The sequence below is a fragment of the Sorex araneus genome, chromosome 11 (assembly GCF_027595985.1).
Source record: "Sorex araneus isolate mSorAra2 chromosome 11, mSorAra2.pri, whole genome shotgun sequence".
Classification (NCBI taxonomy): domain Eukaryota; kingdom Metazoa; phylum Chordata; class Mammalia; order Eulipotyphla; family Soricidae; genus Sorex; species Sorex araneus.
The window spans coordinates 39,347,877-39,370,297 of NC_073312.1; the positions used below are offsets into that span (position 1 = coordinate 39,347,877).

The 22,421-nt window shown below is 45.4% G+C and overlaps 1 protein-coding gene, 1 non-coding gene and 2 pseudogenes across 5 annotated transcripts in view; 2 read left to right on the top strand and 2 right to left on the bottom strand.

The window, feature by feature from the left end:
* Positions 1 to 22,421, top strand: part of ARHGAP22 (Rho GTPase activating protein 22) — a 209,245-nt gene that overhangs the window by 77,545 nt on the left and 109,279 nt on the right. The gene's annotated exons all lie outside the window — the stretch shown is intronic.
* On the bottom strand, positions 6,135 to 11,633 carry LOC105942959 (60S ribosomal protein L10-like; annotated as a pseudogene).
* Positions 6,576 to 6,712, bottom strand: LOC129399466 (small nucleolar RNA SNORA70). Its single transcript, XR_008627106.1, has one exon. It is a non-coding gene; the product is annotated as a small nucleolar RNA SNORA70 (small nucleolar RNA).
* LOC129399493 (small nucleolar RNA SNORA40) lies at positions 13,105 to 13,222 on the top strand (annotated as a pseudogene).

The following is a 22,421-nucleotide window of genomic DNA, read 5'->3' on the forward strand; positions in this document are numbered from 1 at the left end:
ATACAATGGAATACTATGCAGCTGTTAGAAAAAAGGAGGTCACAAATTTTTTATTTAAGTGGATCGGCATGAAAAGTTTCATGCTAAGTGAAATGAGTCAGAAAGAGAGAGACAGACATAGAAAGATTGCACTCATCTATGACATATAGAATAACAGAGTGGGAGACTAACACCCAAGAATTGTAGAAACAACTACCAGGAGGTTGACTCCATGGCTAGGAGGCTGGCCTCACATTCTGGGGAAAGGGCAACTCAGAGAAGGGATCACCAACTATAATGTAGTCGAAGGCCATGTGGGAGAAGGGAGTTGCGGGCTGAATGAGGGCTAGAGACTGAGCACAGTGGCCACTCAACACCTTTATTGCAAACCACAATAGCTAATTAGAGGGAGAGAACAGAAGGGAATGCCCTGCCACAGTGACAGGGTGGGGTGGGGGGAGATGGGATTGGGGAGGATGGGAGGGATGCTGGGTTTACTGGTGGTGGAGTATGGGCACTGGTGAAGGGATGGGTTCCCGAACTTTGTATGGGGGAAGCATAAGCACAGATGTGTATAAATCCGTAACTGTACCCTCATGGTGATTCATTAATTAAAAATAAATAAATTTATTAAAAAAATTTGCAGTTGTCCTAACACCAGGTACTGGAGCAAGGGGGTTGGGGACCTGGCGAGAAAACAGGAGGAAGTGGAGGAGAGAGCACCTTCGACTCATATGGGCAGAGCGGGGATCCACTGGGCTTTGGGGGTGCGGGCAGCGGGGGGAGGGAAGTGTCTTGTTTTGTTTTATTTTGTTTTCAAGATGATAAGTGAAAGGCAGCTCAACCGTGGGAGAGATTGATTTAAAGTTTGATTTAATGTAGAGTAACAGCCTGGAATTGGGAGGAAGAAAGACAAGATGGATGGGAAAGCAGACGTGCTTCTAGAAGTGAACATTAATATCATACAGTCAGAAGCCAGAAAGAGAGAAAAATCCTCAGGGGAGGAAGCAGAAGCTCTCTGACCCCCCAGAGCTTAAAGGCCACGAGAGAAGATTCTGATGTGCAGTCAATCCTTTTCATTATCCTTTGTTTACCAGACTTACACATTGAACAAAGACATGAGACTGTCACGAGCTGATTTCTTTGGTCTGTACCCCGAAGAAAGTACCTGGATTGCCTTCATTTTTTGAATGAGAGAATGGTGGGGACAAGGGGCAGGTGTGGTCAGCAGTACTCTGGACTCAAGGTACACTCTCTGAAGTTGACAGAGGCAAGTTAAGTTGCTAGGAAGCAGTTCCGCTGAGCTGTTCAGTGTCTCCCCCATAGCACCTCACTAATTCACCGATTTAAGGCTCTACACCCTGAGCTTTGACTTAGCACTATCTGGGGGTAAAGGTAACATGCTGTGAGACTGGCCAGAGCCCAGGCCATCCTCACCCAAAGTCACAGAGCAGCCCCTATATTGGAGGTGCTTTGGCCTCTAATTTGATCAGTTCAGTTCAATTGGAGTTGATTTAGCATCCTTCATAAGTTAAAGACTGCCACCTTAGACCAGCCAAGTGGCCATTATTATTGTTGCTGTTGGCAATGATGTTGTTAGGATTGCTGCTTATACTGATGTTGTGGGTGTTGACGGTGTTGGCATTGGTCCTCCCTTCCTTCAACAGTGGTTCTCCGATCCAGATTGCCTTCCTCCTTCAGGTGTGGCCTCAGTTTGATCTCATCCCTTTCTTTTTCTCGTCACCTAGCACAGTGCCTGACACACATTTATTCCTCCTGAATTGAATGAATGAGTGAACTGAATGACTATGTGCACTCCGACTCAGCCTTGTGGTACGCCCTTGAATGGAAAAGAGAGCATGGTTTTAGTATCTCGTCTGCTGGCTGGCTGAAGGGTCAGAAGAAGCTGACTGCCTTGCCTGCTTAGAATTGAAGCTTATCATAGTCAGAGCTCTGTCTTTTTTGTTTCCCTCTGTGTTTTCTGTGTCCAGAACAGTGCTGGACACATAGTAGAAGCTCAGTAAAATACCCACTGGGGGGGGCTGGAGCGATAGCACAATGGGTAGGGCATTTACCTTGTACGCAGCCGTCCCAGGTTCAATTCCCAGCATCCCATATGGTCCCCTGAGCACTGCCAGGGGTGGTTCCTGAGTGCAGAGCCAGGAGTGACCCCTGTGCATCGCTGGGTGTGACCCAAAAATAAAAAAAATACCCATTGGCTAACTTTGACTGTTTTCTTTGCGCCTCAGTCCAACCGTGTTGGGGAGATACAATTCATGTTTGTTGCACAGATGGAGAAAGCAATTTCCAGAAAGTTACAGTGGAAGCTTACATAAAATAAAGTGGAAAAAATTGAAACTAGAGAACTTGAGTATAAATCTTGTCCATACCACTTATGAGCTGTAGATTTAGAAAGATCATTGACACCTGTCTTGATGATTTAGAGCTACACTAAAACTCGGACAAAGGGAAGTGGGTAGTGATGGTGGTGATGGGAGTAATGGTGTCAGAGACACAATTCAGAGAATTGAGACCTTCTTGCATCTTGTAGTCCACCCTAGCTAAGATTGCAGCTGAGTGCAGCAGAGGTGGAACCTGCTCTGCCTTACCTGAATTCCTGGGTAATGAAGTCATGAACGGAGGCACAGAGAGGTTACATGACCTGTTTACATGGCATAAAATCCTGTGGCCAAGATCCAGAACCAAACCCCTGACTCTAGAATCTGCTCTCATAATGATTGTGCTACCATGTAGTATATCTGATGACTTTAGAAAAACAGACACATTTAATGAAATTACAAATCTGGGGGTGGAGGGTGGACAGCAAAGGTGAAACACAGCAACAAGATTCAAGATAGCCTGAATGGGCTGGTTTCTTGGGAAATTGTTAAGATAAAACACAGAGTTCTCTCTTTAATTAAAAAAAAATCACTTGATTTCACAGATGGAGAAACACAGATTAAAAATAGGTCAAATGAGGCAAAGTGAAGCATTTTAATTAGTTAAAAGGTCAGTGGGACTAACAGTGAGATGTGATTGCCAAATAAGTGAGGACTGTGGATTATCCTGAGATACCCAGAAGGGAGGGGAAGCCCCTCTCAGCTCACCGAGGTCAGACCAGTTTACTTCGGGAGAATGTGGTCCCTCCGAGCCTCCACCTTTTGGCGTGGCAAGAATCGGGTAACTAGAAGGGCCTGGGCTGTCGAGTAAATTATCTGAAGCAGAGAAATGTTGGGAAGGGTCCTGATCACACACCGCATCCTGTGGGAAGGAGACTAGGTTTATTCTGTGACTCTCCAGAGGCTGCTAGAGCAGCCGGAATAGCACCGAGGCCACAAAGCCCTTTCCTGCTCCTGTATCGAAGAAAGAAAATGGTTGCAGAGAAGAGGCCTGTTCGGCAGCAGTTGGCTTCGGGCTCTGGTACCAGGCAGGCCGCAGCCAGACTGTGCCTCTGCTTAGTGTCTTTAAGAAAAGTAGTTCCCTGGGTGAGATCGCCAAGTGTTCTTTCAGCTTTCGAAGCCAAGAGGTCACAGGAGACCTGAAAAGAGAAAGAGGAGCTTAGGGACACTCAAGTCTGCCAAAGCATAGAGATTTTCGTGGATTCCATTCTGCAAGGAGTGACGCGCAAAGCTGGAGACACAGACAAGCCGTGGGGCTGGGGTCAGGCTGGAGCAGATCAGGTTCCCATAGTCCCATGGCCGGTACCACAGCCCAGCATAGATGGCCCTTTCGTGCAGAGCCGCATTCTGGCTCCTCAGGAACGTGTTGTGGAGGCGCCGTTGGCAGCGTGAGAGCTGATGGATTCAGACCTCAAGGCCACGGGTCATGTGCAACCATATCTCTGACCTACTGCATTTGGCTTGGTGAACTTGCCCCTGACTTCCTGGGAAGGCCTGAGATGTCTGACATCACTTCCTCCTTTGAACTTTGCAGCTACGAATCTCCGTTCACAGAGCAAGCAACTGATGACCTCCCTAGCTGCCACCCTAGATCCTGGCACAATAAATTCCAGTCCTGGGAGCTGCATTCAGAGGAAACACACAGGAGCAGAGCCCCATTCTCTGTCCTCCTATAACTCAAGAGCTATTGAGCAAGAGCCTTAGAAATCACCGGTGCTAATCCGGGACTGATATTAACATTGTCATTAGTACTGAAGAAGAAAATTAAGCAATAAATGTTTTCCTGTTTTAAAATGTCCATAGGGACAACTTCAGATGCAGCTTTTGTGAAGAATGACTCATTGGAGTCTTATTAAAAGAGAGTCATCATTTATTTAGGTTCAAATATCAGATTTTGTCACGCTTTCAAGGGATGCTATTTTTTTACAGCTATTTAAGATATATAACTATCCATGATTAGCCCAGGGGAGAGGGGGAAATCTAGTCAAAAAAAGTTTTTTTTAATCCCAGTAAAAATTGACTTACTAAATTAAAACTGGCTGCAGTAGCCAGTAATGAATTTCTTAAAATTCATTTTTTAAAAAAATTTTAAAGCCATATTTAGTCTAAACAATTGGTGGAGGTCACTCCAGCTCAGGGACTGTTTGAGGGACCATGTGAGGTGCAGTGGATCAAACCTAGGCCTGCCACATGCAAAGTAAGTGCTTTAACCCCTGTACTCTCTCCAACCCCCAAATAATTTTTTCTGTGTCCCAAAAAGCTTCTCTTAAACCATAAAGCTGTGATTCTAAAAATGGTCTGGAATTATACCAGCAATGCTTTATGAGCCCTTACAACTAATAATCTTACGGCAATATTTTGTCACTATTGTTGGGAAAGACAGTCAAGCCACTAATAGGCTAAATGACACAAAAGAGTATATAAATCACACGTGGCAAGTGTCTTGGTTGCCCCCGAATTTTTTCACAGCCAGAGTGGCACTGCTTACAAATGGATCTCCACCTTCCGAAAATAACTTCTGTTTCTTTCTGTATCTCTAGCTGTTCATGTAAATGTAATGAGCTTCTTTCAGGGTCTGCTAATTTAAGCCAGCAGGGATATTAGCTTTCAGTACTTAAATGTCTCCCACTTACAATAGATCAATTCTTTGACTTTCAATTGGATCCAGTTAATTTACACTAATAGCTGGAAGACTGATGGGTAAATTATTAGTTATGTCAATTACTAGGCAGAAAAATGAATCAAGTGACATTGAGGCAGCATAGGAAACATACTTTACTCATTGTTCAGATGAGCCTAACTTACTTGTAATTATATTTGGGAGCATTCTGGCTTCTTAATAATATCTGTAGAAAACAAGTTACTGTTCATAGGCAAAATGAAGATGATTTGGGCTAGGGAGCTTCTTGCCTAGTTTGTTGAGGATGATGAGGTGCACTTTCTGAATGAGCCACACCCTTGCTAGAGGACAGGAATAAGTTGTCTTTCTTGGCTGAATGCCTCATGTGCCCTTGGCTGCAGTCAGCTCAGCAGGCCATCACGGAAACTACAGAGGAATCTCTATGAGCTTCTTGGACTACAGTGTTTTCAACTAAGTAGCACAGTGGTCCCTCTGACAGGAATATCATACACCCTCATCATAAGACTCTAGTTGCAGGGCTTTGCAACAATAAACAGAAGGGAGTTAGAATAGAGAAAAGACCACTATGACAAAGATAGTTGGAAATGATCACTCTGGATAAAAATTGTGTGCTGAAAGTGGGTGAGGGAGCATGCATGATAACCTCTCAGTATCTGTATGGCAAACCGTTATGCCCAAAAGTTAAGAGAGAGAGGGGCTGGAGCGATAGCACAGAGGGTAGGGCGCTTGCCTTGCACGCGGCCGACCTAGGTTCAAATCCCAGCATCCCATATGGTCCCCTGAGCACCGCCAGGAGTAATTCCTGAGTGCAGAGCCAGGAGTAACCCCTGTGCATCGCCAGGTGTGACCCAAAAACCAAAAAAAAAAAAAGTTAAGAGAGATAGAGAGAGAGAGGGAGAGAGAGAGAGAGAGAGAGAGAGAGAGAGAGAGAGAGAGAAGTATCTGCCATAGAGGCAGTCTGGGGTAGGGGGCAGAGGGTGGGAAATGTACACTGGTAGAAGGATGGGTGTTGGAACACTGTATGACTGAAACCCAAACTATGAACAGCTTTATAACTATCTTACAGTGATTCAATAAAAAAATAAATAAATATTTTTTTAATTAAGAACCAGGTTTTATTGTGGTGGGTGGGATGGGGAGCTTGGGTGCTGGGGCGGGGAACAGGGACTGGAGGGCACAGCTCCAAAGCTCTCAGGAGTGCAGTGCCGCCACTTGTCCAGAGGCCCACAGTTGGGGATGTATTTGACACCACAGCCATCCGGGATGAGCCGCTTCTCTCCGCTACCATGTCTTCAAACTCATCTGCACTGAACTTAGTGAAACCCCACTTCTTGAAGATGTGGATCTTCTGGCGACCAGGGAACTTGAACTTGGCCCAACGGAGAGTTTCAATCACATGCTCCTTGTTCTGCAGTTTGGTGCAGAGGGACATGATGACCTGGCCAATGTGGACCCTGGCCACTGTGCCCTGAAGCTTTCCGAAGGCTCCCCGAATACCTGTTTGGAGCCTGAGTTGGGGGCCAGTGTGAGAGCGGACGGGAAGGAGCAGGGCTAAGGACTGTCTCCCGGGTCCCTTCTCACAGCCCGTACAAGCCATAGGCTGTGTACACTACCCAGGAGCCACTTGCTGTTGGCAGCCATTGCACACCGGGGCCCTCAGGGCAGAGAGCACGGTCGGCTTAATTAGCTGCACTATAAATAAATTTTTTAGATAATTGAAAAAAAACAACAACAAGCAGAACCACTCCCTGCCACAAGAGGGCCTTGCCAGTGAAGATGAGCCCCTGGACCCAGCATCCACAGGAACCCAGAGAGTCCGTTCCAGACAGAAACAATTTCCAGCTTCCAAAATTCCAGCTTCCAGGTTCCAAATTTCCAAATTCCAGCTCAGGGTCAACTGAACCCGCAGGGTGAGTCTTGCAGGAAGAGAAGGTTGGAAACTGGTGAGTCCCAGAGACGTGTCACGAACAGCCACCCTGGGCTGTGAAGAGACCCTGCGGCCCCTTGGTGTGGGAGGGGAGCAAGCAGAGCTGCTCTTCCAGGGTCTCAGTTCTGACGGAACAGAAGAGGCTGTTCTAACCCCATCAGGCATTTTCAGGCCTAAGCAGGGTACACTGGAGGCGAGGCAAACAGTACCAACCTCTCCCCAGTCTCGGATCAAAGAAAATCCTAGAAACAAGTGGGTGGCCATTGACCGTCCCTTCCCCACTAGGAAACTCAGAACATGTGCTTGCTAGGGTCTTTCTGAAGGCTCCTACACAAGCCATAGGCCCAAGGGAGAATTATCTCAAACTCTCCCTTAACTCTCCCACCTAGAATTCCAGGTACTTGATGAAGGCAAAATGCCTCCCATTTGTTCCATGAGACTAGAAGCAAGGGATCATTGTCCCATTTTCAAGACACACACAACACACTGCCCAGGAGAAACCCTCTCCAGCTGGGCATCCAGCCAGGGACCAGTGGCATAGAGATGGCCCCTCTCAGGCAATACCCTTTCATCTTGATGGGCCCCTTCCAGTGCTCCAGTCCAAGGGCAGGTGGGAAGGACTATTCCATGGATGCTGCCATTCAGACCTCAACCCAGACCTTCCACCACCATGCTCTGCTCACCACCTGGACCAGGAGAGTGAGACAGCACCCTTGCACCCCCCGTCCCTGCCCCCAGTGCTGTTTCACAGGCCAGTGGGTCTAAGCTCCACTGCCTTTCCCTGCCCACATCCAATCAGAGGAGCAAGAGAACAACCATTATTAGTTCAAATGCTTTTTCTACGTAGAACTGCAATGTTTAAACAGTTCTGTGGGGGCTGGGAGAGAGCTCAGTGGTCAGGCCCCATGGTCCCTGGCACTACTGGGCCCTCACAGCACCACAGCTCTAGGCCCTAACATTGAGCCATCCAGCTCGATTGAGTATTGCCTGGAGTAACCCCTAGGGCTCTCTGAGCATTGTTTGAGATATGCCCTGATATAAAAATTGATATAAATGACTACGTATTATCATGGTTTTAAAACATTTCCTTGGCCAGCTGAGTCACTGAGTTTAAAATAATCTGAAATTAATTTTCTTTCAGAGGGTCGGAGCAATAGTACAGCAGGTAGGGCATTTGCCTTGCACAGAGCCGACCCAGGTTCAATCCCGGCATCCCATATGGTCCTCCTAAGCACTGCCTGATTAATTCCTGAGTGAAGAGCCAGGAGTAACCCCTGAGCATCGCTGGGTGTGACCCAAAAAGAAAAAATATTTCTTTCATTAATACCTAATGAGTTCAAATAAACCATCAAAGCATTCCTAAGTTTCAGCACCTGAACACAATAAATATTCACTACTTAATGCCACCAGGTTCGCTGTGGGCCTGATGACAAATCTCCTCTACATGTGACCTCCAGGAGAGACCCAGCAGGGGAAGAAGGAGACAAGGAGGGAAGTCACAGATGATATTTTAATTTTTTCCAGTTTTATTGAGAAACAACTGACCTATATCACTGTATAAATTCAAGGCAGACAGATGATGCTTTGACCCACATATATGCTGACGTGAGCACTGCAGTTGAGTACAGTGTCATCCATCTTCTCATAAAGATACAGTAAAGGGCCAGAGTGATAGTACAGCAGGTAGGCCATTTGCCTTGCATGTGGCCAAGGTTTGATCACTGGCATCTCATATGGTCCCCTGAGCACCACAAGGAGTAATTCCTGAGTGCAGAGCTAGGATTAACACCTGAGCATCGCTGGGTGTGACCCCCCCAAAAAGAAAAAGATGCAGTAAAAGGGAAAGAAGATATGAAGAAAGGGGGAGATCTTTGTGATGAAAACACTTAGGGTTTAGTCTTGTAACAACTTTGCTCTCTGTCATGCTGTACCTTATAGTAGGGCTGTAGTCATCATGCCACACCTTATACTCTCAGTACTTATTTAGCCTTTTTGGGGGCGTGGGCAAAGAATTGAGCCATGCTTTGCAATCCGTAGGGACTACTCCTAGCTCTGTACTTCAAGGTTGCTTCTAGCAGTACTTGGGGAATCATGTGGTAGCAGGGATCGAGCCAAGATCAGCCTCATGCAAGGCAAATGCCTTAGCCCCATTCTCTCTGTCTCTCTCTTTCTCTCTTTCTCTCCTCTCTCTCCTTCTGTGTGTCCCTCTTTCCACTTCTCCTTATTTATCTTATAAATTTTATCTTATTGGTGGAAGTCTGCAGCCTTCCCCTCATTGAAACATGGCTGTGGAGCGCATGACTGTACGTAGATGTCACTGCTTCTCAGTCCATACCTCAGTGGACACTGCAGCATTTAAAGGATCAGCCAAAAAGGAATGGCATCACTCCTGCCCCACCCCACCAAGCCAGAACCCTACCAACTTCCACACCATCTTGTGTGAGCATCCTCCTCCACTGGAGACATGCCCCCATATCCCTAGAAAGCTACAGGGTACCCCAGTGCTGGGCCTGCCACAAGGCGGTGAGGCAGGGAACTCAATGCCATGTGGACTGGCTTCACACACTCTCCAACATGGAATTGCCTCTAGCCATCATGAACACAATCATAGGCATTGGAACATCCGCAGTAACGACACACACAGGACGAGAGAGGCTAAGGCCAAGGCAGCTGTGTTGGAATATGGCCTGTGGAGGTATCTCAGTGCTGGATCGTGGCACAGCCCCACTCCTGGTCTTCTTCAAGTCCAGTGAGAGGTCGCTGGAAACTTCTCAAAGGGTTGACCTCCAGGAATGATGTGTTGCAGTTGAGGGGCACAGGATCAAGAGCCTGGAGTAGCACAAAATTCCCTGCAGGGAAAACCCACCCCCGAGAAATGCCAGCCCTCCTGATTTCCAGGCATAGGTATACATGTCGGTCCCAGATCCCAGGCTCACCTTTGGGTGCCAGCTGGGAACTCAGGTCCAAACTAGGTGAGCTTGTGGATGAGGACTTCCAGAGGGGTGGCCAGGATGGGGAGAAGTAGGAAGCCACAGTGAATGGCTGCTCAGATCCCAGAGTCCTCGTTTTATACAAAGCACGTACCAAGCCTCCGACGCTCTGCCCTTAAGGTTGAACTCTTACGTGACATGGTCTCTAGGGACACTAGGCATAGATGCAGTGGTGAAGCCAGTTTTACAGATATGTGACACACACCAAGGGCCTTCGGGGCCACCTAAGAGAAGTATCACTCTGATATCTGTTGGGAGAAGCTTTCTGACCTGCTCAAAGAAGCCAATCCAGTGATTCATCTCAATTCCACAGAGAGGAAAGGGAAACTTCCACCAAGAAGCAATTTGTCTTCAGCTTTGAAGTTACTTTCTCTTTTTAATACCTGCCTTTTGGACAGTAATGGGTCTTGGTTGCAGACTAGTGTGATAAGAAAGGGGAGGCTCCTTCCCCACTTGGCACTGAATTTGATCCTGATCTGTGTTATTTATTTAACATTTGGAGTGGTTCGGTTCCTGGTTGGGTGTCAGATGGCTAAAGCATTTTAAGATTGATCTGAGGCCACAGTCAGAATTATAGGAGATAAGAGACACTGAGTGATTGCTTTTGAAAATGTGCCTACCCTTTTCTAAGATACTGCTGGTGGGAAACTTTATCATGCTCCTTGCAAAGAAGCGTTTCAGAAGTTCAGCAGGCAGTCTCTCTGTAGACAAGGCAAAAAGACGAAAACTTCCTGAGACAGACCGTTCTTCATCGGATTGGAGGAAGAGCCAAATTAGAGTGTGAAAGGCTCAGCTTTATCTTGAACCCCAAAACTCAGACGAGTAGGAGAAATGCAGGCAGGCATCCTGGGCCCTCCAAGATCTGCCGACCCCAGCAAGAAAGGATGAACTCTGCCCTTCCCCATCCTGAGGCTCTGGACTTCGCATCATACCTGATTTTGTGAAAAAGGCCGTGGTTTTAAAGAGGAAGGAAGTTGTTCCCAGAAAAGAAAAACAATCATAGTGTCCAAAATAAACTCGAACACATAGTTAGAACACTTGACCATATATATGCAGTCTAACACATGCAGAGCACTAGCTTGGACGTACCTTTATGAAAGACAAAGGTTAATATCCTCAGCATTACAGGTTACAGAAAACAAATGTCGGCCAGGGGCATAGCTCAAGTAAGTAACAGAACACATGCCCAGCATCTGAAAGACCTTGAGTTTGGTCCCCAGTACTGCATGGCCCCCAAACACTGTCTGGTTTAACCCTGGTAGCCTCTGAGCAACACCACCCACATGCACTGGTCAACCTCTCCCAAAGTGGCCCTAGAGCAAAGAGGATGGTGTGGCCCCATTTAAAAGCCAAAGAGCACCAGGTCTCAACCCATGGAAAGAACTACCTAACTCCTACCTAAGTGACTAATATTCAATTCATAAAAGCCATGTTCTAAATGTCTATAAATATCCCAGCTCCCTTAAAGTAACGTAGTTATTCACAACTCACACCAGCACGTACTCTACCAGGCAAAGCACTGAACTGGATGCTGTCGGGGCATTAGCTCATGAAGTTCTCCCTCATCCCTACATGATGGAGATGGAAACTGAGGCCCACCTGGTAGCACTGTGGTAGCCCCATCTCAGCCCCAGTTGTCCCCATGGCACCTCCACTCTCTGCAGGCATCTTATGTGCCAGCAAGAGACTCACTCCATGCCCAATCTGTGCTCACATCATTCCAGGTACTGCCAGAGAACCCCACTGAATAGAGAGGAAAACTGAGGCCAAGTAACATGAACTTGTCTACTGATGATAAGCAGAGGTCTCAGGATTGGAACTAAGCCTGTCTGAACAACACCTGTGACATTTGCATGATCGCCCCCCCCCTTCGTCTGACTTTATGTAGCACTGTTGGGATTGGAGAAATGTTTGCCTTGAGTCCTGCCTCCCAGTTGGATCCCGGGCACCATATACAGTCGGTCCCTCAAACACCACCGAGCCACTCCTGAGGAGAGCCTAGACTAGCTCCTGAGCACCTCTGGGGTAATTTTGGCAGGTGAGGGTTGCCCCTCCTGTCAAAATAAAATAGATTGTTTCTTGGGCAACCTCTGGGTGTGAGAGACACAGGTGAACATAAGGATATCTTTATTTTGGTTGTTCCTCTTATTCCTCTTATTCCTCAGGCCTTTGGCCTCCTGTCTTCAAGTGTCCAGTGAGCTGTTTCTAGAGGAATCATGGCAGAAAATAGGAGGACATTGTTGGGGGTGGGGGTGGTGCTTTGGGCCACACCCTGTGCTCAGGGGCTGTTCCTGCAGATGGGTTGACTTGTGCCAATGATTTGGTTGTCTCTGGGTTTCAGTTCAAGGAAACTGGAAAAGGCCAGCAACTCCCAGTGTTTGCAGAAGGGATGAGAGAGGAGGAGATCGCTCTCCTCTGCCTGAGGATGACAGATGGAAACATCGGGCTTGCTGGCCTGGCCCTCCGAAGGCTGTGGGTGGTAGTTGGGGTGGAGAACAGCGGTAGAAAGATGACTGTAGCCCACCACTCAGAGTGGACAGTGCCTGATTAGTGAGCTGTCTACCCTTCTCCAGTTGTTTTTTTGTTTGTTTTTTGCTTTTTGGGTCACACCCGGCGATGCTCAGGGCTGCCTCTTGGCTCTGCACTCAGGAATCACTCCTGGTGCTTCTCTAAGCGGGTACAGCTCTACCCGCTGTACTAAGGCTCCAGCCCCTCCCCTCTCCATTTTTAAAAAAAACCTTTAGGCTCAATTTTCACTTTTTGATGTAAACATTACAGAGCAAAAGGTAAAATGTTGCCTTGCTGGGACTGGAGAGATAGCACAGCGGGTAGGGCCTTTGCCTTGCACGCGGCCGACCCGGGTTCGATTCCCAGCATCCCATATGGTCCCCTGAGCACCACCAGGAATAATTCCTGAGTGCAGAACCAGGAGTGACCCCTGTGCATCGCCAGGTGTGATCCAAAAAGAAAAAAAAAAAGTTGCCTTGCTGCTCTCCCTGCCACAGGAAGGGACCACTTTCAGCACCATTTCTACATATTTACGTGGGACTTGTGGGTTCCTGATGTGTGGATCAGGTCTCTATGACAGATGCAGAAACTAAATCCTCTTTTTAAAAATTAATTAATTAATCACTTTGGTTTATAATACTGTTAATGGTTTTTTTTCATGGACATAATTTCCAACTCCATCCCCATCACCAATCATCCTTCCCCAAGGATAAATCCTCTTTTGCAACACAGAACTCATTGTTCTGCATGACTTCTGATACAGATAAGAAGTGACATGATTTTTTAAAAAGATAAATAATAAATAAATAGGGGCTAGAGGAATAGTGAAGCAGGTAGGGCACTTGTCTTGCATGCTGTTGACCAGGGTTTGATCCCCAGAGCTCCATATGGCCTCCTGACCCCAAAAAGGAATGATCCCTAGGCACAGAGCCAGGAGTGAGTAAGCCCTTAGTAAATTCTACTAAAAATTTTTCATCAACATTAGTAAGAGATTATTTGCCTATAATGTCCTTTACGTGAAATGTCTCTGGGTGGTTAGTATTTGAGTAATAATGTTCTCATACATTAGAAAATATTTCTATTTCTGTTTTCAAGAAATTTGCATGGTGCTGGTATTATTTCTTACTTAAATTTGCTAGAATTCACTAGAGCAGTCATCTGAACCTGGAACTTCCCTTAGAGTAGGTTTTTGCTAGTATAAGGCTATAGTTCTTTATATATAGTCAAACTGTTTTAACTATTTTTCTCTGAGTGAGCTGCAGTAGTCTGTACCTTTTTGTCTGTCTTGTCCAGAGTGTTGAATTTGCTGTCACAGTGTTTTTCCTTAACATTCCTTGAGGCTTTTAATATCTGAAGTAGTTGTAGTCATGTTACTTTCCTAGTTTCTGGTCACTTTACTTCTTTTTTTTTTCTTTATTAGTCTGGCCACAGGTTGATCAATTTTATTGATCTCCTCAAAGAACTAACTTTTAATTTGATCTATTGCCCATTTTATTTATAGCCACTCTAATTTTTTTTCTCTCTCTGTCCCTTTTTATTTCAATTTGCTCTTCTTCATTTAGTTTCTGAAGGGGCTAGCTAAAGTCATCGACCTGAGTAATTTTTATTTTCTAATGTCAACGTTCAATGGTATTGTTGAGCCCCCAAAGCCTCCTCTCAAAGATTTTTAAATGTATTTTCATTTTTTCACAATCAAAGTACTTTTTTTTTTTTTTTTTTTTTTTTTTTTTTTTTGCTTTTTGGGTCACACCCAGCAATGCACAGGGGTCACTCCTGGCTCATGCACTCAGGAATCACCCCTGGCGGTGCTCAGGGGACCATATGGGATGCTGGGATTTGAACCTGGGTCGGCCGCGTGCAAGGCAAACGCCCTACCCGCTGTGCTATCACTCCAGCCCTCAAAGTACTTTTTGATTTTTCTTTCAGATTTCTCCTTTGCCCTGTGCCTTATTAGGAAATATAATGATTAATTTGTCTCCAAATACTGAGGATTTTTCCAGAGAACTTTTTATTACTAACTGATATTTTGGTTCCATTGTAGTCTTAGAACATATGTGCATTTGAGTTATTTTTTCATTTATTGATGATGACTAACATTGTGAAAGTTTCATGGCCATTTGACAGTACTGTGTGTGGCCTATTGTTGAGGGTGGCAGTAATTAGGCAAGCTGGTTATAGTGTATTTTCAGGTCCTCTATGTCATTATTGATTTTATCCATTTGTTCAACAATTACAGTAAGAGATATCAAAATGCTTGACTAGAACCAAGTCTTTCCTGTTTCTCCATTAATTTTCGATCCTTTGGGTAGATCCTATCTTTAACTAATAGCATTTTCCTTTTGCCTGATAGTCTAGCATTGGTTTTTATTTTTCTCTCTTTTTTGGGTCATAGTCTGCTGTGCTCAGGACTTAGTCCTGGCTCTGCACTCAGGAATCACTCCTGCGGGGCTCATGAAACCATATGGAATGCCATGCGGGGGATGGAACCCAGGTCAGCTGTGTGCAAGGCAGGTGTCCTCCCCACTGTTTCATCTCTCCAGCCCCGTCTAACTGTTCTAGTAGAGAGTCTGATTATTATGACGCATTGTTTCAGTTTCTGTATATCTTATAGGGTCTTCATTTAGGCTTCATTTTTTAAGGGAGATTTCACTGTTTTTTTGTGAAAAAGAAAGATTGACATTTTTCTTTCAATACTTTAGAGACAGTTGCTCCATTGTGTTCTAATTCACATAGTTTTAATAAGCAACATACAGTATTCTTACCTTTTCTTCTTTTAACAGAATTGTATATTGTTTACTCTGGGAACATTTTTTTATCATTAGGTTTGAACCTTTTGATTCTGCTGTGCCTTTATGGACTTATCTTTATGTTTCTTGTGCATAAGTTTCCTTAAAATTCTTAGATCAGCAGGTTTACAAATTTAGAAATGCTTTAACCATTATGTCTTCAAATATTTTTCAGTCTCTTCCTCCTTTTTCAGAGATTCTAATGACATCTGTATATTTGACTATGCATAGTTGCCCCACATCTCACGGATGCTGTGTACTTTCTTTTAAGTTATTTTTCCTCTATTTAATTTTCAAGAATTTCTACTGTCCTCTCACATTATATCTGCAGTTAATCCCATTTATTGTATTTTCCATTCACAGAATGTTCATTTTATCTCAAGAAGCTTGATTTAAGTCTTTTATTTAATATTATCCATTGAGAGAACCCCTTTGAGAACATATTCTCTGGCCTCACTCAACTTTTCACATGTCTGTAATTCCACTCCACAGCTTGAAATGGCTTCAGAAAAAAAAAAAATCAAGCTAGAAATCACCCAGCTAAGCTACTCCGAAAATACTTGACCTCCAGAAACTCTTTAATATAATAAATGTCTATTATTGTTACAAGCTACTAAATTTGGAGGTAATGTTTAAGGTGGCCATAGATAATTAATACATACAGAATCTCCCATAAGTGACTGTCTGGAGTCTAAGTATCTTCATCAGCTTCTGAGGGTTGTACCGCAATCCGAGCTTCCCGTTGCTGGGTTTTGATAAATGAAAAGGAGCCAAGATTAATTACTGGACTGCTTACTCTGCACCTGCAGCATTGCTGGAGCTTGCATTTAATATACAGTGGAAACTATGACTTTTGAATAAACCTTATAATTTGAACAAAATGTGAAAAATATACTCTCTCCCCAAAGCCCTTCTGCTGTGACTGACTCTCCCAGAAGGTTGTTGTGTGAGCAAAGGACTTTCTGAAGCTTGTGACTAGAGCCTCCACCTGCTTCCCAAGGAAACTCTCAAACTGGCACATTCACAAAGGCCGGGGAGGGAGCTATGGTAAGAGAGCCACAAGCCTGGGAGTGGAGCCCAGCTGCGTGCAGACAGAATGGCATGTTCTTTATCTGTTAGTCACTTACAATAATGGACTTCATTTCTATGGAGCTAGTGATGAGTTAAGTCAGCTACAGCCTCTCAAGACAGACCTCAATATACAGCTTGAGCAAATAGCAAAATGGAGTAAATGCACATGTGCTCAGACACTCGGGCATGAGGGAAGAACACTAATATTTGCCCAATAGGAAAAAAGAACCTATTGTGTCTCAGGAGTTTCTTACTCTCTTTCTGTACCCAGAGGCCTACCTGTGCAGTTCTAGGCACTAACAAGTATCTGACTTGTTAGTATCTGACTTGTTAGTGCTAATGAAGCACTTTGGAACCTCTCATGCCCACGAGAACCCTGGGATGCCATCTACTTTCAAGCTCTGGGCATATTCCTTGTCTTTGCAACCCATGCACATCTAACATATATACCTCCAGCAGCAGAAGGGAAATACAAGATCATTTAATCCTTACAACACCTTCATAGCGTAGGCTGTTTAACCTTCATTTTGCACATGAAGAAACTGAGGTGCAAAGTACATGGATGAGAGAATACCTTCCTTCAGCTACTTTTCCTTTCTTTTTGAAGTGTGCTTGTTTTGGGGGCCACACCCAATGGTGCTTAAGGATCACTCCTTGAGGTGCAGAGGGGGCTGTCGGGTGATAGGGACAGAACCCAGGTTGGCCTTGTACAAAGCAAGTACCTTACCTGCTTCTGCAGTCCTGGACAGTGGTTCTCAAAGAATATTCCTAAGAGCAAATGGCATCAGAAAACTGGTTAGAAAATCTCAGAGAGACAATACAGAGATTAAGGCATGTGGTCACCTGAGCATCACCATGAGTGACCCCTGAGCACAAAACCAGGAATAGACCCAGAACACTGCCAGGTGTGGCTCTAATTAGCTCCCTTCACCCCTGTTAAAAGAAAACATGAAAATTTTCCTCCTTTGCCTAGACCTAAAGATTCAGAAACTTCAGGATGAAGCCATCAGTACTATGCTTGCTGGCCGGTTGTTAAACACTTTGGTTATTAGATAGTAAACCATCCAAACTATAATTGAATAAGTCATATTAAACACAATAAAAATTAGTTTGCAAACTTACTATTATCTGGCTTCACCAACAGTTGCTCAAGCTCTTGAGGTTACTGACCTCCAGTATTAATGTTTTACTATGGTACCATAATTTACAGTAATTTTATATTTGCTGTTCTGCTGTACCAAAGTGCCAAGATTCCCTCCAGCATTATCCCAAGGCCCCTTCCTCTTTTCCTTTCCCTTAGCATCTTCAGTCCTATTGCCATAACCCAGGATATTTCCACTGGGGATTGCCTGATCTCTTGCTTTTATTTATTTTTTATGCACTGCATATGAGGGCAGTCATTGGGTAATGTCTTTACCTTCCTGCCTCACTTCACTTAGCATGATCTCTTCCAATTCCATCCGAGTTGCAGCAAACTGCAAGAATCCACCTTTTCTTATAGCTGAGTAGTACTCCACTGTCTGTGTATCACAGTTTCTTTATCCACCCATCCATCGTTTTTTCCAGGTCTTGGCTATAGTAAATAATACTATGATGAGTGTAGGTATGCATATTTGACCTCCACTGTATCTGTGTGTGCAGTCCCGAGGGAGCATGTCTTCCCAGACCCATGTTCGATGGCATCAGGAAATCATCCAGGGGAAGAGGGTGCTTATTTATATCATAAAAATTGACCAACACTAAAAATCATATAACCTTATATTCAGTGAGCCTGTTGTCATGCATACGCCGTGGCACAACTGGACTCAGTGTTCTTGATTTAACCAGGCCTGGGAGGATTTCAATGCCCACTGAAGGTGGATACATCACACAGAATCATGTCTTTCATTGCAGGCTCCTCATTCTACACTTAACCTACGGCATTGCAGGAAAAAGAAAGCAGATGCCCTCTGCTCCAGGTTGCAGCAAACTCTGGCCACTCTCACTTAACTCCCCAATACTTCAGTGAAGGCATCAAGGCTATGTTCTCAACCCTTGGGAGGAAGGATCTGGGTGCTCAGAAGCCAGCTCTGAGGGTCCTTTGTGGTAATGGGAGCCAATAATTTAGAAAAAGGGCTAAGACTGGAGTATAGTTCAATTAATAGTGACTATTCTTGCTTTTCACTTAGCTGGAAGAGAAAGAAAGGCCAGTGTCAGTATTTCTGCTCCTATTGTGTTAATGACAGATACAGAGGCATAGAGGGGAAAGTGCAAAGTGCTGAGGACAACAGACAGAGTTACTGAAACAGCAAACACCAAAAATGCATCACTGTTAGCCCGTGATAGATCCCCGTTATACCCTCTAATGAGCTCACTTCCCAGACCTGGTGTTGAGCGGTCCTAATTTAGTCCCAGTCAATCCAGGTTCCTTAGCAAGAAAGTTACTGTTAATCCAGTTATAGCGATTACCAGCTGATTCTCTAGCTTATTGCTACAATTTTTCCACAGCAAATATCTGTGGGGTCAAGACATTCTTCTGTCTTTTTATGCTTCAGGAGAGGAGGCATTGCCCTGTGTCCTGGCAGTCCCAGACTCCAGCAACCACAGAGAGGCTCCAGTGTCCCTGGAGGAAGAAGGAGCAAGAAGAGGGTGGTAGGGAGAAGTTGAGGCAGGGGGAAAGGAGGACTGGAGGGACATGTATAAAGCCTGTGATCTTGCACCTCACGTGGGCAGGTGCAGGTACAGAAGGTCTGTCCCACCACCCACAGTCCAAGCTGCGATTGACTTAGCAACATGCGGCTTTTTCTGTTTGCCGGGCACTGCTGTAAGGACTCTCAGTCCTAAATGTATCATCCCACGAGCCCAGCAAAGTTGTGGTACTACTCCTGTCTCACAAATAAGTATATTCAGGAGGTAGCACAGAGAGGTTAAGTAGTTTGTGTGTGGTCACACTTTCGAAGAAGCTGAGTCAGGATTTGGACCCAGGCCCCAAGAACAGACAACTGGTTAAAGAGACTTTGATTGGTGCTGGAGCAATAGCACAGCAGGTAGGGCATTTGTCTTGCACTCAGCCAACCCAGGTTTGATTCCCACCATCCCATATGGCCTCCCGAGCACCTCCAGGGGTAATTTCTGAGTGCATGAGCCAGGAGTAACCCCTGTGCAGCACCTTGTTTTGTGACCCAAAAGAAAGCAAAAAAGAAACTTTGGTACATCCACACAATGGAATGCTATGCAGATGTTAGGAGAGAGGAAGTCATGAAATTTGTGTATAAGTGGATGGACATGGAGAGTATCATGCTAAGTGAAATGAGTCAGAAAGAGAGGGACAGACATAGAAGGACTGCACTCATTTGTGGAATACAAAATAACATAATATGAGACTAACACTGAAGGGCAGTAGAAACAAGGGCCAGGAATATCGCCCCATAGTTGGAAGCCTGTCTCATGAGCTGGGGGATAAGGCAGCTAGAATAGAGAAGGGATCACTAAGACAATGACGGTTGGAGGAATTGTTTGGGATGGGAGATGTGTGCTGAAATATAAAGGACCAAATGTACTAACCTCTCAGTGTCTGTATTGAAAACCATATGCCCAAAAGTAGAGAGAGTATGGGGGAAATTGTCTGCCATGGGGGCAGGGGGAGGGCTGGAAAGGGGGGTTTACTGGGGACATTGGTGGTGGAGAATGTGCACTGGTGGAGGGATGGGTTTCTGATCATTGTATGATTGAAACTCAAATATGAAAGCTTTATAACTGTATCTCATGGTGATTCAACAACAACAAAAATTGCATTTCCCTCAGACAGAACCTAAAGTTTGTGGTCAGAGCCACACAGGGTCTGAGTTTAAAGCTAATAGGGCATAAGGCAGTGAGGAAAGAACTCAGCAGAGATGAATAACAGAGAAGGAGTCAGAGTCAGCCCTGCCTAGTATAGAGGGAGAGACCGGGGTGACAATCCCTTCTCATGTAGAGCCTTGCTCCTTCAGCTGCGGGTCACAGCCCCATCAAGCGTAACTTTCAAATGTTTTAACATAAATTTCTTGGGGCTGGAGCGATAGCACAGCGGGTAGGGCATTTGCCTTGCACGCGGCCGACTCGGGTTCTAATCCCAGCATCCCATATGGTCCCCTGGGCACCATCAGGGGTAATTCCTGAGTGAAGAGCCAGGAGTAACCCCTGTTCATCACCGGGTGTGACCCAAAAACCAAAATAAATAAATAAATAAATAAAATAAATTTCTTTATCAATTACTGTTAGAAAATGTTTGTAGGATGGAATTCTATGCAGCTGTTAGAAAAAATGAGGTCATGAACTTTGCATATTAGTAGATCAGCATGGAAAGTATCATGCTAAGTGAAATGAGTCAGAAAGAGAGAGACAGACATAGAAAGATTGCACTCATCTGTGGAATATAGAATAACAGAGTAGGAGACTAACACCCAAGAATAGTAGAAATAAGTACCAGGAGGTTGACTCCATGACTTGGAAGCTGGCCTCACATTCTGGGGAGAGGGCAACTCAGAATAGAGAAGGGAACACCAAGTAAAATGTGGTTGGAGGCCATGCGGGGGAAGGGTGATGCGTGCTGAATGTAGATTGGAGACTGAACACAATGGCCACTCAACACCTTTATTGCAAACTACAACACCTAATTGGAGAGAGATAACAAAAGGGAATACCCTGCCACAGTGACAGGGTGGGGTGGGGAGAGATGGGATTGGAGAGGGTGGGAGGGATGCTGGGTTTATTTGTGGTGGAGAATGGGCACTGGTGAAGGGATGGGTTCTTGAACTTTGTATGAGGGAAACATTAGCACAAAAATGTATAAATCTGTAACTGTACCCTCACGGTGATTTACTAATTAAAAAATTAATTAATTAATTTTAAAAAAATGTTTGTAGGCCTTTTACATATAGCTATATAACCAGGGTTGTATGAAAATTTCTCAGGTGAAACCAGTGAGGCCACTAGCAAGAATGTTTAAGAAGCCCTCACCTAAAGGTATCTAAAATATGACATCTCGGTGCAGGTGACTCTGAGAAGAAAAAGGCACTGACCCATTGTACAGATGGGCAAAAGTGAGGATCTGAGAAGTTAAGCGGTTTGTTTGTAGGAGGTCACACACCCATGAAACTCAGCCACATGACCCTGTATCCCGTGTTCTCTTGCAGGAGGTCACACACCTATGAAACTCAGCCACATGCCCCTATATCCTGTGTTCTTTTGCAGGAGGTCACACACCCATTAAACTCAGCCCACATGCCCCTATGTCCCATATTCTCTGCCTGCAGCATTCAGCCTGACTGCCAAATGCCAGTAATAGAGGTGAGGGTGTGAGCCACTCCCCCTGATGTATACACAGTTATAGGTTGTGCATGGCAGGACCCACGCTGGAGACCACCCACACTGCAGTGGACTCCCTCCCACTTAGCAGGTAAAGTGATGAAACCTCAGGACTGGTATGTGCTTTCAGTGGTGAGCACATGTCCAGCTAGTGTGATGTTGGGTGTGGCCCTCACACCCCATGTCCCATTTGGTCACCCCTGAACACCACTTGGATTGCACCCCCATAACAGTTGTTTTTAAAGGAATAAAAAGAGGAGCTGGAGTGATATTACACAAGGTAGAGTGTTTGCCTTGCATGCTGCCAGCTCGGGTTCGATCCCTGACATCTTATATGGTCTCTCTGGCACTGCCAGGAGTATTTCCTGGGCGCAAAGCCAAGAGTAACCCCTGAGTACGGCTGAGTGTGACCCCAAAACAACAACATCAACAACAAGTAAACAGATTTCCCCCATCTCAGATGGGCTAGAAGACCACTCCCACAGATGAGTCCCTCCTTCCCCTCAGGCCCCCTCAGGACAGTTATAGAGAGAAGGCCAGCCCCGGGCACCTGTTTGTCAGTCTTCTCCACAGACGCTCCCACACTCCTGCCCCAGAAAAGCAGCTTTGTACCAGGGAGCACCTGAATGCTAGGAGGTGTCTGCCCAGTCCCGCCGGCACCTCCAGGAGGGATGATAGCCCCAGGGGGTCCTGGCACTGCTTGTGGGCAGAGCTCCTGGCAGCCAGCAGCCCCAGCCAGGGCTTCCACTGGACCTGGTCTCAGCTGTAGGGGCCGAAGCACTGGTGCCCACCCAG